The sequence below is a fragment of the Microtus ochrogaster genome, linkage group LG1, assembly GCF_000317375.1.
Source record: "Microtus ochrogaster isolate Prairie Vole_2 linkage group LG1, MicOch1.0, whole genome shotgun sequence".
NCBI classification, from domain to species: domain Eukaryota; kingdom Metazoa; phylum Chordata; class Mammalia; order Rodentia; family Cricetidae; genus Microtus; species Microtus ochrogaster.
Genome location: NC_022027.1, coordinates 19,459,640 through 19,475,663, shown reverse-complemented (window position 1 = coordinate 19,475,663; position 16,024 = coordinate 19,459,640).

Genomic DNA, 16,024 nt, shown 5'->3' with positions numbered 1-16,024 from the left:
CCGTTACTATTACTACAACATATGATGTGAGAAAGGTATTTATTCTAAATACTCTTAAATTTAAAAAAAGAAAACAAGACTGAGACCACCTCTTTTTCTTGTCCTGATTCTTCCTAACTGGAATAGATAGCACTGTTTTTCAGGACAGTGGTTTAGACACTCCCTGGAAAGAGAGTGAATGCAGAGACAGGCAGCTTCAGCCAGCCCCTTCCTGGTGAGGAGATAGGTGAGAAACCTGATGCTCGAGTGTCTCCTTGCTCCACCTTACAGCCACCTGTGCTGTGTTCCATGCTTAGGTTCATAGGAGCAGGAAAGCTTCTATCTGCTGCAGTGGATCGGAAAGCATAGAAACGTATAGATCTGTCTAGGCAGAGATTGCTCATTCATTTCCCGGCTGACCAGACCCAAATAACAACACAGAAACTATATTAATTGCAACACTGTTTGGCCTATAGCTTAGACACATTTCTAGCTAACTCTTCCAACTTCAATTAACCCATTTCTATTCATCTGTGTGCCACCATGAAGCTGTGGCCTACCACATAAGGTTTTGGTGTTCTGGCATCTATCTCCTTCGACAGCTACATGGTGTCTCTTTGACTCTGCCTGCTTTCTCTCTATATCTCTGTTTGGATTTTTTGCCTTGCCTTATTCTTCCCTTCCATAGTCCCAAAGCAGTTTATTTATTAACCAATGTTTATAACATATTCACAGCCTACAGAGGGGAATCCTACATTAGATCTGTTATGCATGGAGTATGTGGAATCAACAGGACAATGCCACTCTCATTTTTTTCACATTTTAATTTTTTATCTATTTAATTTCAATTAAAGTATTTTCAATGGCTCTCTAATATTAATGAATTAAATACAATTAAGAAAAATTTTAATGGAAGGGGAGTGAATTTTGGGAAGAAAAGAGATGGGAGGGATTTGGAAAGGCTGGATCAGAGGAGAAACTGTGGTCAGGATATGGTGCATGAGAGAAGAATCTATTTTTAATAAAAAGGGTAAGACACTGAATGTATCTTTCTTAAGAATGATAAGAATACAACTTGTAAAGTGCATTTTTGATGTTTCCCCTCCACCTTGGAGTGACTGGTGTGGTTATCTGAAATTCAGAAGAAAAAGGAACATAAGAACAAATCAATGCTCAATTCCAAAGTTCAAGTTAACTTGTCCAAAGAGGATATAGCCCAATAAATTGCTATATATAACTCTGACAAACATGACTATTCGTCTCACCAGAAGCTATAATTGCAGATGAAATATGTGTTGTGGAAACTCCTTTAGCCAATAGTCTTTTGAATATCATCCCCTTGGGGCATGGTCTCAGGTACTATAAATGCAGACAAAAGCCATGCATGGCCCTCCTTTCTGTTGGATTCAGTTCCCAGTTTCCAATGTACACAGAGGACTGCAGATTGCTACCCTTACAGTGAATTTATCCACAAAACCTTTGATATACTCCATTCTGGGCTATTATAGAACTCTTTGATATGCTTACATAAGGGTTCCCAACGTTCAGCAATGTACATTCACATAAAACCTAGGAAAGATTTTTTTTTTTAAAAAAAGGTGGAAATACACTTGAACGCATTGGCACAGGAGACCACTTCCTAAATATAACCCCAGCAACACAGACACTGAGAGAAACAATTAATAAATGGGACCTCCTGAAACTGAAAAGATTCTATAAAGAAAAGAACATAGTCAACAAGACAAAATGACAGCCTACAGAATTGGAAACAATCTTCCAGAGGTCTGATCTCCAAAATATACAAAGAACACAGGAAACTGGTCATCAAAAAAACAAATAATTTAATTAAAAAATGGAGTACAGACCTAAATAGAGAACTCTCAACAGAGGAATCTGAAATGGCTAAAAGATACTTAAGGAAATGTTCAACATCCTTAGTCATCAGAGAAATGCAAATCAAAACAACTCTGAGATTCTATCTTACACCTGTAAGAATGGCCTAGATCAAAAATACTGATAACTTATGCTAGAGAGGTTGTGGGGAAAAGAGAATACTACTGCATTGCTGATGGGAATGCAAGCTGGTACAATCCCTTTGGATGTCAATGTGGCGATTTCTCAGAAAATTAGGAAACAATCTTCCTCAAGACCCAGTAGTACCACTTTTGGGTATATATTCAAAGGATGTTCAATCGTGCCACAAGGACATGTGCTCAACTATGTTCATAGCAGCATTGTTTGTCATAACCAGAACCTGGAAACAACCTAAATGCCCCTTGACCTATGAATGGATAAGGAAAATGTGGTACATTTACAGAATGGAATACCACATAGCAGAAAAAAATAATGATATCTTGAATTCTGCAGGCAAATGGATTCAGCTAGAAAACATCATTTTGAGTGAGGTAACCCAGACATAGACAGACAATTATCACATGTACTCACTAATAGGTGATTTTTAAACATAAAGCAAAGAAAACCAGCCTACATATCACAATCCTAGAGAACCTAGACAACAATGAGGACGCTACGAGAGACATAAATAGATCTAATCTACATGGGAAGTAGAAAAGGACAAGATCTCCTGAGTAAATTGGGAGCATGGTGACCTTGGGGGAGGGTTGAAGGGGAGGAGAGAGGTAGGGAGGAAAGCAAAGAAAAATGTAGAACTGAAACAGATTCTGCTCACAAATGGAGAAGCCCCTTTCCTTCAACTGCTTCAACTCTGACACCATGGTCACTCCTCTGCCATTGATTAAACTGAAGGCTGATATTTACATGTTTTCATTTTTCTCTCCCCAGTAGAAAGCTACATGGTTTAATATCTGTTCTGTTCAGATTGTACTAATGATTTTATGCTCTCTTTCCATCTCCACCATTGCTGTAAAGTATCTGTTTGAGAACCTGGTTTATGCTCATTCTAATACCAATTGTGACAGATTAAAAGGAGATTCAGATTCATGATGTTTATGTTCACGGTATCCTGTTCCTGCTTTCAGTTGTCAAACTTCAGCAAGTCACCTGGTCACATAAACAGTATTTTTTAAAGTTTGAATTCTATAGCATTTTTGATTCAGTTATTACTGTTAAGCTTTATCAAGAAAAACTAATATTTATTCTTGGTCTTCACTCCATGTATATTTATAAAGTTACATTCTAGAAATGACCTTGTCACTGATGAGGTGACCATTGGGGACACATCTCATCATCATTACCATAAAGTGCCTTATGCTTTCCAATCCTAAAGCCTGAAGTCTGGGAGAATCATGCCTCTGAGTTATTATTCAGCACTCAAAATATCATTATGAATTGAGGTTAATGATAATTACCTACATTAAAGTCAATGTAGGACTTGTGTTTGGAAATCATCAGCCTTTTTGTCATATGAGGTCACTGTAAATTTCTCCCTAGCTTTCCTAGTGGGGAATTGAACTGATGCACACTCTACATTTACTTTTAGTTAGTTTAAGTTCATTGTGAGTCTCCTCCCTTGGGAGGCATAAGCACGTTTCTTCATACACAGGTATTAATTTAAGGATAAGTTATCAGAAAAGACCTATACTTGTTGGTAATAACATTGTCAAATACACATGTCATGCCTGAAATTACACAATGACTTTGTTTTAATGGCATGTTGTTTGCAAACAAATTCTATGCTTAAAGGAGAGAAAGCAGGATTTCATTAAAAAAAGAGTCAGAGTACTAAGCAAACTGTATATGAAATTAGCTCCACTTTTTTACTTTTCAGCAATGTAAGTAAAGCAATACATGTATTGGTGCCTTTTGGATTGCATATTAATAAGCTGCCGAAGAAAAGCATATTGAATCAGTTAAGCCACAAAAATGAATGAAAAGCCGACTTTTCAAATTATACTTTCAGATTTCCAGAGAGAATTGTACCTATTTGCTTCACACCCTGTCTAAGATACATCTCTGTCTGTATATATCATGGATGGATTTTCATTAGGAGACTGACTGCAGATATAAGTAGAAGAAACCAGTTCATACAGAGCTAAGATCTACTTCCACATTTGTAAGATGTGTTTTGTATCTGAGCTCCTAAAGTATGATGAACCACACATATTTATAACAGTTAACAACAAATTGGATGATACAAAGTAGCAATTATGGAGTATAATAAAAATTCGTATTTATCATCTCTGATAATTGAATAAATGTCATTAAAGAAATTTCGAATTGTTATGTGATAAAGTATGCATGTCTTCTCAACTAACATATTTGTCATGTACTCCTTAAAGTTTGACAAGAGATTTCCAGTTATCTCATCATTCATGATGGTTACAATACAACCATGGAGGTTAAATCCTTCTAAAACACGAGAGAATTCAAAGACCATATCTAATTAGCTGCTAAATCAAGTCTAACTTCTTGTTTGGAGCAAAAAATACCAGTGAAGCTTCTGGAGCCAAAAAATCCTCCCGTGAGTTTTTTGTTGTTGTAAGATGAATTTGTTTTATATGTATGAGTGTTTTACCTGTTACCTAGATGTCTATTTGTGGACCAGGGTACCACGGACATGTGTGCTGCCCTTGAAGGTCAGAAGAGAGCATCAGATACTATGAAACTGGAGTGTCGGATAAAAGAGAACCAGAGTTGGTCTAGAAAACTAAACCCTGGTTCTCTGTAAGAGCAACAAATGGTCCAATCACTTCTCTCTGGATTTTATTGGTTAATGAATAGGGAAGGATTCTTATAGAAGTGCTGCTGAGTGAAACCTGATATTGATGTCTTAACTTCTGAATACCTCATGACCTGTAGCAAAGACACCCACTTCTAAAACATTTTGGTTGTTAACGCTTATAATAGCATTTATCAGGGTCCTTCCTAATTTGTTTTATGTGCTTTATGGATTATGGATCTAATCTAGCACATATTCATAGACAGTGAACATAGAGCTAAATAAACACAGTCGAAGATTGATACTGAAAAATTGCCTACTTTGATATTTTATAACCTTGCATTATGATAGCTGGAGTTTTGAGTTTTATGGACGTTGTAACTGAAGAGAGATATAACCGATTTTAAAACTGTAGGACATTTGATCATTAACAACTTTATCTAGACTTTTAAACACCCAAAAGCTTGTCTCACTCAAATCTGTCACAAAAATTGATTCTTTTTTTTGCAGACTTTTTGTTCTTCCAGTGTAGAGAAAATCTCCACGAAAAGCTTCTTTTAAAATATCAGCAAGTGGCGAAAGTTCGCCTGGTTGTATCTAAGAAAAATTCCATACAGAAAAAGAAAACCTTCACATATAGTGAAAGGCATCAAGCTGAAGTCTCTGTAGAATCATGCAATACCAGCTGCAATCTCTTCAGTCCAAATTTTTTCATAATTTTCACTTAATCCTGTCAAGCAACGCATCCTAGTTCCTAGAACTATCAGAGAAGGTGATAGAAGAGGAAAAAAATGGGAATAGAACTCCCAATATCCCCTTCATAATGAGAAGACACTTTATCTATGTTCAGTCTTGAAAGCTTAAGAAAACCAAAGATTTGTTATAGTGAACTGATGCTTTACTGACTTGACTTACACTGAATTTTTTGAAATCCTGATGACAAAAACAAAACAAAACAAAAACCCAAAATAAAACCACCCAAGTTCAAAAACAGTGTAGCTCTAGGCTGAAGATCTGTTGAAAATTATGTATTTATTCTCACCTACTCTGTATGCTTATTGCTGTTATTTCTAAATTTAAGAACCTGATAATACACATAGAGAATTATGGTACATGTTAATTTGATAGTCTCCTCTCATTTTCATGCAAAATAAACACATATCTGTATATGGAACAGAAACAGAAGGGAGCAAAGAGATGATCAGAATTTTTATTTTTCATATGTCATGAACTATTGCTCTTTTTACAATAAAATGTACTTGTAAGGGAAAATTGATATTCTTTGGAAATATGATGTTTACTGTAATATTTCACGGAAATTGCAAAGAACAGTGAGTGATGGACAATTCTCAGGAACAATTCCAGGGATTTAAATGATTAGCTCACCTGTTGTGCTATTGTTTAATTCATTCTCCACTGATTTATGTTCATAATTTCTGTAACATTGCTCATGTATATGAAGAGGATGGGCTTACCACACAGTGTAGATGCATCACGCAACACTGAAATATGTTGATATGGCTCCAGAGATGGGGATGCCAGACACATTTCCATCATTCTAACAGTGCACATAGCAGACCAATCCTTTTCTGCAAAGAACCTGTCTCCCCACTCCTTTTTCAGCATGTGAAGCTGACAGCGACTCTATTGATATTATTTAACAGAATATTCTATGTAGAAATATATTTCTGTGAAGAAAGACATCATTGTTATTATAGAATTCCTGTCTGAAAGTAAATGGAATTTTTCTAAACAGATCATGCTTCATCTACCATTCTAATTAATCATCTGCTGCTTGTGATGTTTATTACCGAAATTGCTTCATGTTCGGAGGAATATTGCTAGAACAGATCACAGTCCTTATTAGACTACAGAATCGGAGCAATCGGTTACCACTGCATTTTACTGACTGTTTCAGATATGAGAAAATGAACAATGATTTTGTTGGTGGGGAAATTTCTTCCCATCAAATAAACATATATACCAGGTACTCAGTTTCTCTATGGATGCCATGATCATTCACTGAGTATTTTATGTGTTTATTAGCTTGTTAAATTCTGTAAACAATACTAAATAAAAACAGGTGGAGGGTGATAAGGCAAGCCATTTCTAGGGAACTCACTATGCAGCAATTGTGCATAACGTCATAAGGAAAGCTGTGTTTTATTTTTTTGATGACATGTTTTCTGAATACCCTAGCCTTGTTTGCCACTAGCTCTCCCAAACTGCACACTTTAGCATTTTTAGTGTTTATATTATTTGCCATATTTTCACTTTGTAGCATTGCTACCACATGATGCAGACTTTGCAAGCAGTTTTTCTTCTGTTCTCCTACTATAATATGCTTAACACAGTGCTAGAAACAAAACAAATTGCTGTTTATTAAAGCAAATAAGGTTATCAACACAATGACGACAATTAATGCAAATACAGTGAGTTTAAAATATGTTTTCTTTCACTGCAGCCTGCATGGCATGAATGCTTTTAATACTGATTTTTTGACAGAGGCAGCTAAAGTACATCATTGAGAAGTCTTCATAGATCTTAGACTAAGAATGCAAGGCTCTGAAGGGAGAAAAGCGAAAGGATAACTGATGAAATTATTATTTGTAACACAAAATTTCATGGGTTTCTTTGCATCCAAGAGACAAGAAATAATGCACAAAATTCATTGTTCTCTCTAAGACATTCAAAAAGTCCTTGGAAATATTCTATTTTCTTTGTGTGACTTACTTTCTGATGTTAAATCCCAAATTCAAATTTTATATGGCATCCTTAATTACCAAGGTTTTCTTGGTGTTCTGCTGTCTTTCCAATAGCACATGATACTTTTATATGAAAGAATGACTTGATTGCCTTACAATACAAAAATCGTTTTAAATACATCCCTAATAACAATGTCTAATATCTACATTATAACGGTCTCAGTATTTTAGTTGTGCTTTCTCATTTTTGCTGCTATCTTTTCAAGCTTTGCCATTTTATAAGTTTATAAACCTTAGCCTTTCATAGTCAGTAATTTTATGAAGACACTTTCTGTGGTTGGATGTGAATATGCATCTTCTATTACTGTTTTCATAATCCCATTTCCCATTGAGAGTCCGTGTAACTTAAGAGAAGCTAGTTCTCAGTCTGCTCTCAAGGCTAAGTTGCCTGACCCAGGATCAATGTTGGCTGTTATACTCTATTCAATGTGATCAATATGTGGAGCCAATTCTATGTAGAGTAACTTTCCCTAATCTTTCTGGTGTTCTGGAAATTATTATTATTATTATTCAAAATGAAAGGGAAAGTGTCTATAATGAGCAGGGAAACACACTTTTAGATCATGCAATGGCTCAGAGCAGAAAACACAGTAGAAGACAAAGGGAATTGTGACCTGGTTTGGTGATGTCTTTGTCATCCAGAATCATACTCAAAAAAGAAGTGTTTGAATTAGATTTGGATTTTCTTGAAAGTGAAGTCAAGAGAAGTATAAGCCTTATATGTTTCCAGTCACAGATATAATGGATTTGTGGTTCCGTCTTTAACGTCTATGTTTTCAATTTTGAAACATCTCTCTACGAAGCCTAGAAGATCTCAGACACTTGATACTCCTGTGCCAGTCTCTCAAGTGCTAAATTGAAGAACATGTCACCATAACTAGTGTGAGCACATTAAAAAAAAACACACACACACTTGAAGAATTTCACCAGCATTCTTTCACATACTGCTAACTTTTCTCTGTATCCTTTCAATTTTAATGTATGCATTACTGAAATGAATTCTATGATAACATTTTATTCAAAGTCAAATGCACTCAACGTGTGTCTGTAGCTGAAGGAATTCATAAGCTCTTGGACATAGATAAGACTAAAATTTAGATCTGTGGATTTTTAATATAGATCTTACCTACCTCAACATTTCTCCAGCAAATGACCCTCAAAATGTATCTCCTAATTAATAGCTTTTTCAGGGAAATATTACTTTGTGTTTTAATAAATTAGAAATTTTTATCTCACTGCTTTAAATATATTTAAATGAGTTTCTTTTCTGTCTTTGTATCTTAGAGACTGTATGAATTACAGAAGACAGACAGAGAAAGAGAGAGAGAGCAAGAGAGAGAGAGAGAGAGAGAGAGAGAGAGAGAGAGAGAGAGACTGGAATTCAACATCTCGAGACCTCTTCTTTCACATGGGATCTATATTGATGCCCTATCCTCAGTGTTCCAAGCAGTAAAACACTAGTAGCTTCACTCTTACCTCATGCTTGACACTTTATAATGCCAGTTAGCGGTTATAGTAAAACAGTGTTTTTTTTTTACTATAGCACTTTTACTTATGTTAGGTGAAAGCCAAGCATATCTTAAACCCTTCATTTCACCCCTGTCCTACAGAAGGCTATGAGCTATCCACAGTGCAAAATCTGTCCATTTCATCACTGAGACTTCTCACAGTATCAAAAGTTCCAATACTTCAAATAGCCGCCTTCAACATCTCTGACAGAAAAGGGGAACTCTAACTAATGAGACTTAAATTCACAATTAGAGTTCCATATTTGCAAAATAAAATAAAATGGAGAAATCATTTACATTCCAAAAGAGAGGAATCAGGGAATTACCAGGAATAATGAGACCAAAGCAAGACCTTAACAACCAGGTAAACACTGCAGTCTGTAATGAAATGACTGCCATCTGACGCATGTGATATTTTCATATGAGTTCCAGTGGGCTTGGGAAGACCTACTTCTTCATCATTTCCATTCACAGCATAAACAGCCTTTCCTTTAGGCTAGCTTTATTAGTTGGCTGGCGACTTACATTGGTGGACATTATACATTTCTGGCATCTCTAGCCTTTTGGGGACTCAGTTATCACTTAAGCTTGTTTCTCATATCTTTTGCTCCAGGGCTTCCAGCAGAAATTATTTCCTTGTCATAGGTTGTTCTTCTTCTGAAATTTTGCTCCAAACCTTCAAGACTTAATCATTTCTGCGTGTTTGTAAAAAGAGCATCTCATAGACAATATCAAGGTTAAGATGTAGCTGGGTTCTCTTGGACGGTAGCTAGAGTTGTTATTAAGTGACTAGCATCTGAAAACAGTAAATAAATACTGTAGAAAGGGATTTCCTAGGAGATTATATTTAAAAAACAAAATTTTCCAAGGTCATTGTTTTCTCAAGGGAAAATGTTAAATTACTTTATTTTTTACCTTTGAGTCCTTGGTTCATTCTGACATATCCTCAAGGCATTTTGCCCATTGTTCTAAAACAAGAAACAAACTTGGTTTCTGTTGAATTGCTTTAATTTCTAGAAACCACACCTTCTTTGGCAGTAGGTAATATACCCTTTTTCAGGGCAAACTGCCTGTCTTGAAAGTTCTTCTGATCAATATTTTTCTTGTAAATTACTTTAAACTTAAGCTAAGGGGGCTCAGAGGTTAAGAGCATTGCCTGCTCTTCCAAAGGTCCTGAGTTCAATTCCCAGCAACCACATGGTGGCGCACAACCATCTGTAATGAAGTCTGGTGCCCTCTTCTGGTCTTCAGGCATATACACAAGACAATATTGTATGCATAATAAATATTTAAAAAAAACATAAACTAAAATGAGCCTGTTATACTCATCCTACAACACTAAATTTTCTTCACTCATAGCAATTAGTCTGCCATTTTTACATACAGCCTACCTCAGAGTTACAAGCCATGCATAGAAGATAGACAAGTTTTTATTTTTTTCCCCATGAGCCAAAAGAATGCTTTCTATTCTAATTCTCCAGAGAATGCCTGGGTTTATCTGAAACCTCATGTGAGTAGGCTTTCCTCCCACATGTCTCTATTCAGAGCTACCAGCAGAACAACCCATTAAGCTCTGTCCTTCAAACTGTAGGGCTTTCTTCCTACTTTGGTGCCAGTGTTCTGTACTGATAGGTTCTTCGGTCGTTGTTGTGACCAAACACCTGAGGAGAAAATGCTAAAGGAAGAAAGATTTATTTCAACTTCTAGTTTTAGAAAAGTCAGGCACTTCACCATGATGGAGAAGCAGAAGAGAACACTCTCAGTAGCCACCCCTTTATCTTTAAACCTTAGACTTTATTTGCACTATTGTCCATGGCACAATGTTGCCCAGCTTCTGGATTGGTTTCCCTAGTTAGTCCTTCCTTCCTGACACAGGCACACACAAATATGTTCTTTCCAAATGTTCAAAATGTGTCTCAATCTGATCAAGATTATAATCAAAATTAGTGTCACAAGAATGAAGGAAATAACACAATCATTTGGATACATTTTATAAAAATTAACGTTAACCTTGATTACATCTATGGCCCAAACTTTACCATAGGCAAGTACTTTGATTTTATGCTTCTCTTAGCACTTAGTTATATTTTCAAAATATTGTTTCTCACAAGCCTTCTAGGTACAAACACCTAGTCATTATGGGCTTTAGACAGTCAGCAAAGGAGCAATTGCTATAGACTTGAATAGGTAGAAGATCTTCCTCATGGGACAGCAAACACTTGGCAGGGAAGAACTGATAGAATCTGGAGAGGAGAGGAATGAATGATTTTTCAAAGGAAAATAAATGAACCACTGTGGGTACCTTCAACATTTCATGTATGTGTTTCTGTATAATAAGGAATGACACATATCCAACGTATATTATTTTATGTAAATGGTTCCTATTGACTGAGACAAATTCCAGTGGTAAATGATTTCCTAAGATTCTTTTATAATTATGTCCACTTGCTTTTATAAGCATTTCTCATTAATCATGTACTTCACTTCAAAATACAAAATGAGAGCAAAGAACATTTTAATGCCAAGAAGAAAGGAACATACCTTAAAAATGTTTAACAGAGCAATTAGGGAATTCTTATCATAATTTGGAAAATTCAACAGTGATAGTTATTTGTTAATAAAACTTCCTTGTCTATTTTGTGCATGGAATTTTCCTTTTTTTGAGATCACAATTGAACTGATACATTTAAATGATTACTAGATGTTCATGTGAGCAAAATCAAGAAGAGTAACAGAGCTGTTCGGGTAGATTATTAATAAAAGCATCAGGTAACTTGGCAATATGATAAGAGGGATTAAAAAGAGACACATTTGAAAGTTAAATAAAGTACCTGAAATTACAACAACATTGTAAACGGCTTCTCAATATTTACTCCTGTTCCTCCACCACCAATTGATTAATAACTTGAGAAACCATTTGTGAGAAGGTTCCAAGACAACAAACTGAATAGTTCCACCCCCTTGACATTCATTGTTGCAGCGAACTTTCTGACCAGCAGGAAGGAACAGCCACCAGACGAGGATTCTTCTCAAATCACGCTTTATTGGAGCCTCTTGGTTGTAGGGAGAGCAGAAAGCAAGGGGCCCAGAGCCCTGAACTATAGCTGCTTATATAGGGAGTCTGCCTAGCAACTTTTGATACTTTGATACTTTAACTGCTTTTCTGGAGACCCACCGGCAGGAAAGAAAGCAGGGGAACATCCCTGTCAATTACAGACCAGGATGTTCCCCTGCTGGTCAGGGGAAGTGTGGGCAGCTAGAACACAACAACTCATCCTGTTTTCCGGTGGAAGAACTGCAACCCTAATATGGAGTTATCTATCAAGCGAGGCTGGGGCCAAATGCCATCTTGTAATGGCAGCTATTCAAATCGGCTCCCAGCACATTGTTTCAGAATATTCTTGAAATAGTGATTCTTTGGGTGGGAGAGGCATGTAACTTCAATCAAAAATTAACTTTAAAAAGGAATTCACTAAAGAATTCTACAAAGAAAGTTTCTATCTTTCTTGTTTTTTTTATTGTTGTCTACAAGATAAACATTTCTAGTCACTGATAACAACTTTGTTGTGTAGGAGGACCCCTCTCAGTTTTACTGGAATCTTTTCCTGACTTCTGGATGAAGCAGTTCAGGAGAATAACTCAAGCCACCTGTCCACACAGGCATGCCCTAACTTGTACTACTGTGGCTTATTTACTACTTAAGCACAGTCTTTTTCTTTTCTATTATTACTTTCAGATGGAAAGTCCTTAGCCAATATAACACCTGGATTAAAAAAGAAAACTCTATTTCCTGAACTCTAATATGATAGACAAATGGGGCAAATGATTATATTATTCACAGAAGTTATAAATCACAGAAATATTTTACTTAAACTTAAGAAGTATGACTAATTATTTGAAATTCTCATTAAATTTGCTCTTTAGTTTGCCTTCATCAACTTGAGCTGTGTTTCACAAATTTTAACACCAGTTGGGGCAATACTTAAGATAGGAGATGCCCTACAAACCAGAAGTGATATTGATGAAGTTGGTCCATGGAGCGAGCACACTGAATACTAAGGTCCAGGCAGAAAATAAAAACTTTTCTTATTGGACAGCAAGATATATATGAACAATTATTGAACTCTATCCCCTGTCATGTATTGTATATCTTCATAGGATTTTGTTCGAAGAAGATAAAAATGTAAATCTCATACTTGTTAGCACTTTACATATAAAAATTCATCTCACGAGTTTCTAATGCATTATGGGAAAGACAGAGTGCTGGAGGGGAAACTTCTTGATTGAATTTTCTTTCAGCACTTAATTCAATTTCATAGAAATAAATTGACTGACTATGCAAAAAAATGGGAAAAATCATTGACATATAAATTGGATAAAATAAACAATCCCAAGATACTTATACAGATTTATATAAAGAAGCATTGTGCATAACATGGCTACTTAAACAGCTAAGCCTATTCATCTTGGAAATTTCAGCTATGCCCTAGCTCAAATTTTTTTTTATTATTTTTGCTCTAATTATTTGTTTACGTGCTCTAAAATTGCCTTAATTATTTGTGTTTCTTTTCTTTCTTAAAAAAACAGTACTGTTGATTTTTGTGCCAAGGAATGGTGGTTATTAAAATGAAGCAATTTTATAAGATAAATGTTGTATATATTCTGACAAATAAAACTTGCCTGGAGATCAGAGGGCAGAGCTAGACACTGGTCAACCATAGAGGCCAGACAATGGTGGTGGCACATACTTTTAATCTTAGCAACTGGGAGGAGGAAGCAAGAAGATCAGAAGTTCAAGGATACCCTGGCTACCTTAGATTGAACCAGTATAAGAGAGAAACAGTCTGGATGTTGTAACTTACACCTTTGCCCCCAGTACATGGGATCTCATATCTCTGATCCCAGTACTTGGCAGTCACAGTCCTTTAATCCAAGCACTGGTGAGGGAGAGACAGGATCTCTGGCCCATTCAATCAGAGAATTCAGAGACAGGATCTCAGCTGCCCATTTGTTCTGAGGATTCCTAGAGGTAATAATTGACTGTGGCTGTGCCTTTGCGTCTCTAATCTTTCAGCATTTATCTTGATATCTGACTCCAGGGTTTTATTGTTAAGACTAGTTAGGATCCTGCTTCGTCCTGTCTAAGAATGATATACTAAAACATCACTATTGGTAACTAGTCATATCAGTTATGTGGGAGTTGGAAAATAGAGTCCACATTTGAACACATTTTCCCCAGTAAACTGACTCACTATTATTAACCAGGAAGCACACGTTGTGGCATGGAGTCACCTCTGTTCCAGTGTTCTTCACGTATTATCTGTGAGCTGACCCAGGTGAGTCTAGAGAAAGGCAAGACCTGGACTACTAAAATATGAGGAGAAAAGCGTGGGAAAATAAAACCCTTGTAGTGCAGTATGGTAAGTAATGGGGAGTGAAATATCTAGAGAAAGAGCTGAACTGAAAGACTGAGGAAAGTTAATCCTTTGATAGAAAAAATGAGACTCAGGAGAAACAAAACTTAGAAGGAAATTGATATTGTTTATGTTAGTATTAACAAGGGCTTGAAGCTCCATATCTGCAGTGCCAAGACAGAATACCAAAGGCAATGTATTTATCGATCTTAAACATACACTGCACAATAAATAAGCGAAGAATAAAATGCAATACATCTTATTTGATTCTGACCTTGACAAAAAGGGCACCTGATAATACTGACTGTTACAAAGAATTAAGAAAGCATAACAGACTGTGAGTGAGTTACGTTAATCTGTTCATTTTGGGATGAACTACATTGGTCTATGAATGAAACTACGTTCTAGTTCTTACAACATGAGGAAATGTCAGTGATGGAGAATGACAAAGAGAGTACTCGAACTCAGGTTTCAAGACAGTGACTAGAGTCTAAAATGGAGATGAAAGAGTAAGGAAGAGCCTGGACAGTTACAATACATGATGATTAAGGTAGAAATATTAGTTATTTCAAATAAAAATGAAAATGAATCATAAAGGAATTCAATTTACTCTGTGATTCTTTTTCTCCAGTTAAAATAATATTGACTAAGTGACACAGCCTTCAGAGAAGCATACATTTGGATGGCCTTTCAATGATTTAAGGTTTTTTGAGTTATGGACATTTGGGATTCTTTCTTCATTGTATTAACTTCACCATGAAAATAAAGCACAGATACTTGATTAAGCAATATGTGTGTGTGTATGTATGTATATACACACATATAGATACATACATACACACACACAGTATATTAGGCTGTTTCTACAAAAGGCTAACACATAAGGTGGCAATGAGTAAAAAAAAAAGATTTCCCTCTTAAATATGAGTCATCCATGGTCAGAAAATAAATACAGAAAAAAAAAGGAAGTTTGAATGATTTTTGCAGCTAACACTTAAACTGGAAAGCAGATCTTCTGATTATGGGTTTTCAGGCATTTAACTTGTACTCAAATTATGCTACAGACTCTGCTGGATCTCCAGTGTCTACATGGTTTATTGTGGCAATCTATAGATTCAATGCAATTCCCATCAGAAACCCATTTTGTAAAAAGAGAAAGAGGGAGGGAGAGAATGAGGGAGGAATGAACAGAGGGAGGGAGGGAGGGAGTGACAGAAGCAGACAGACACAGACTGACTGAATGCCTGAATGTTACTTTTGAAACATGAAAGGTTACTCCCTATAATACACCTTCTCCAAAATGATCACATATCCTTATCATTCCCCAAAACTGCCACTAAATGGGGGCCAAGTATTCAAACTTATGCACCTGTGGGGACCCTTCATACTCAAACCACCACAGTTACTTTCACTAAACGTTGGGAGTTATATTAGAAGCCTTAGGCTATTATGATAACATTGGAGCAGATTTCTTTGCCTGTTCATTTAGCCACTGGGTATTAAAGGCCTTCTATTGACATTCTTTCTTTCATTTACCCTTTCAGTTTCTGTACTGCAGCTCTCCTAGCTCTATAAAGAGACTATATTTACATTCATCGCAGCCATCTTATACTTTGAAAGTAATCGTTTTTAACAGAAAAGTGGCAGGAACGCACGGGGGCTCTTCAGAAATGCAGCTCTGCATGGTGAGATTGGTGACACTTCCTCTGCATGGTGAGA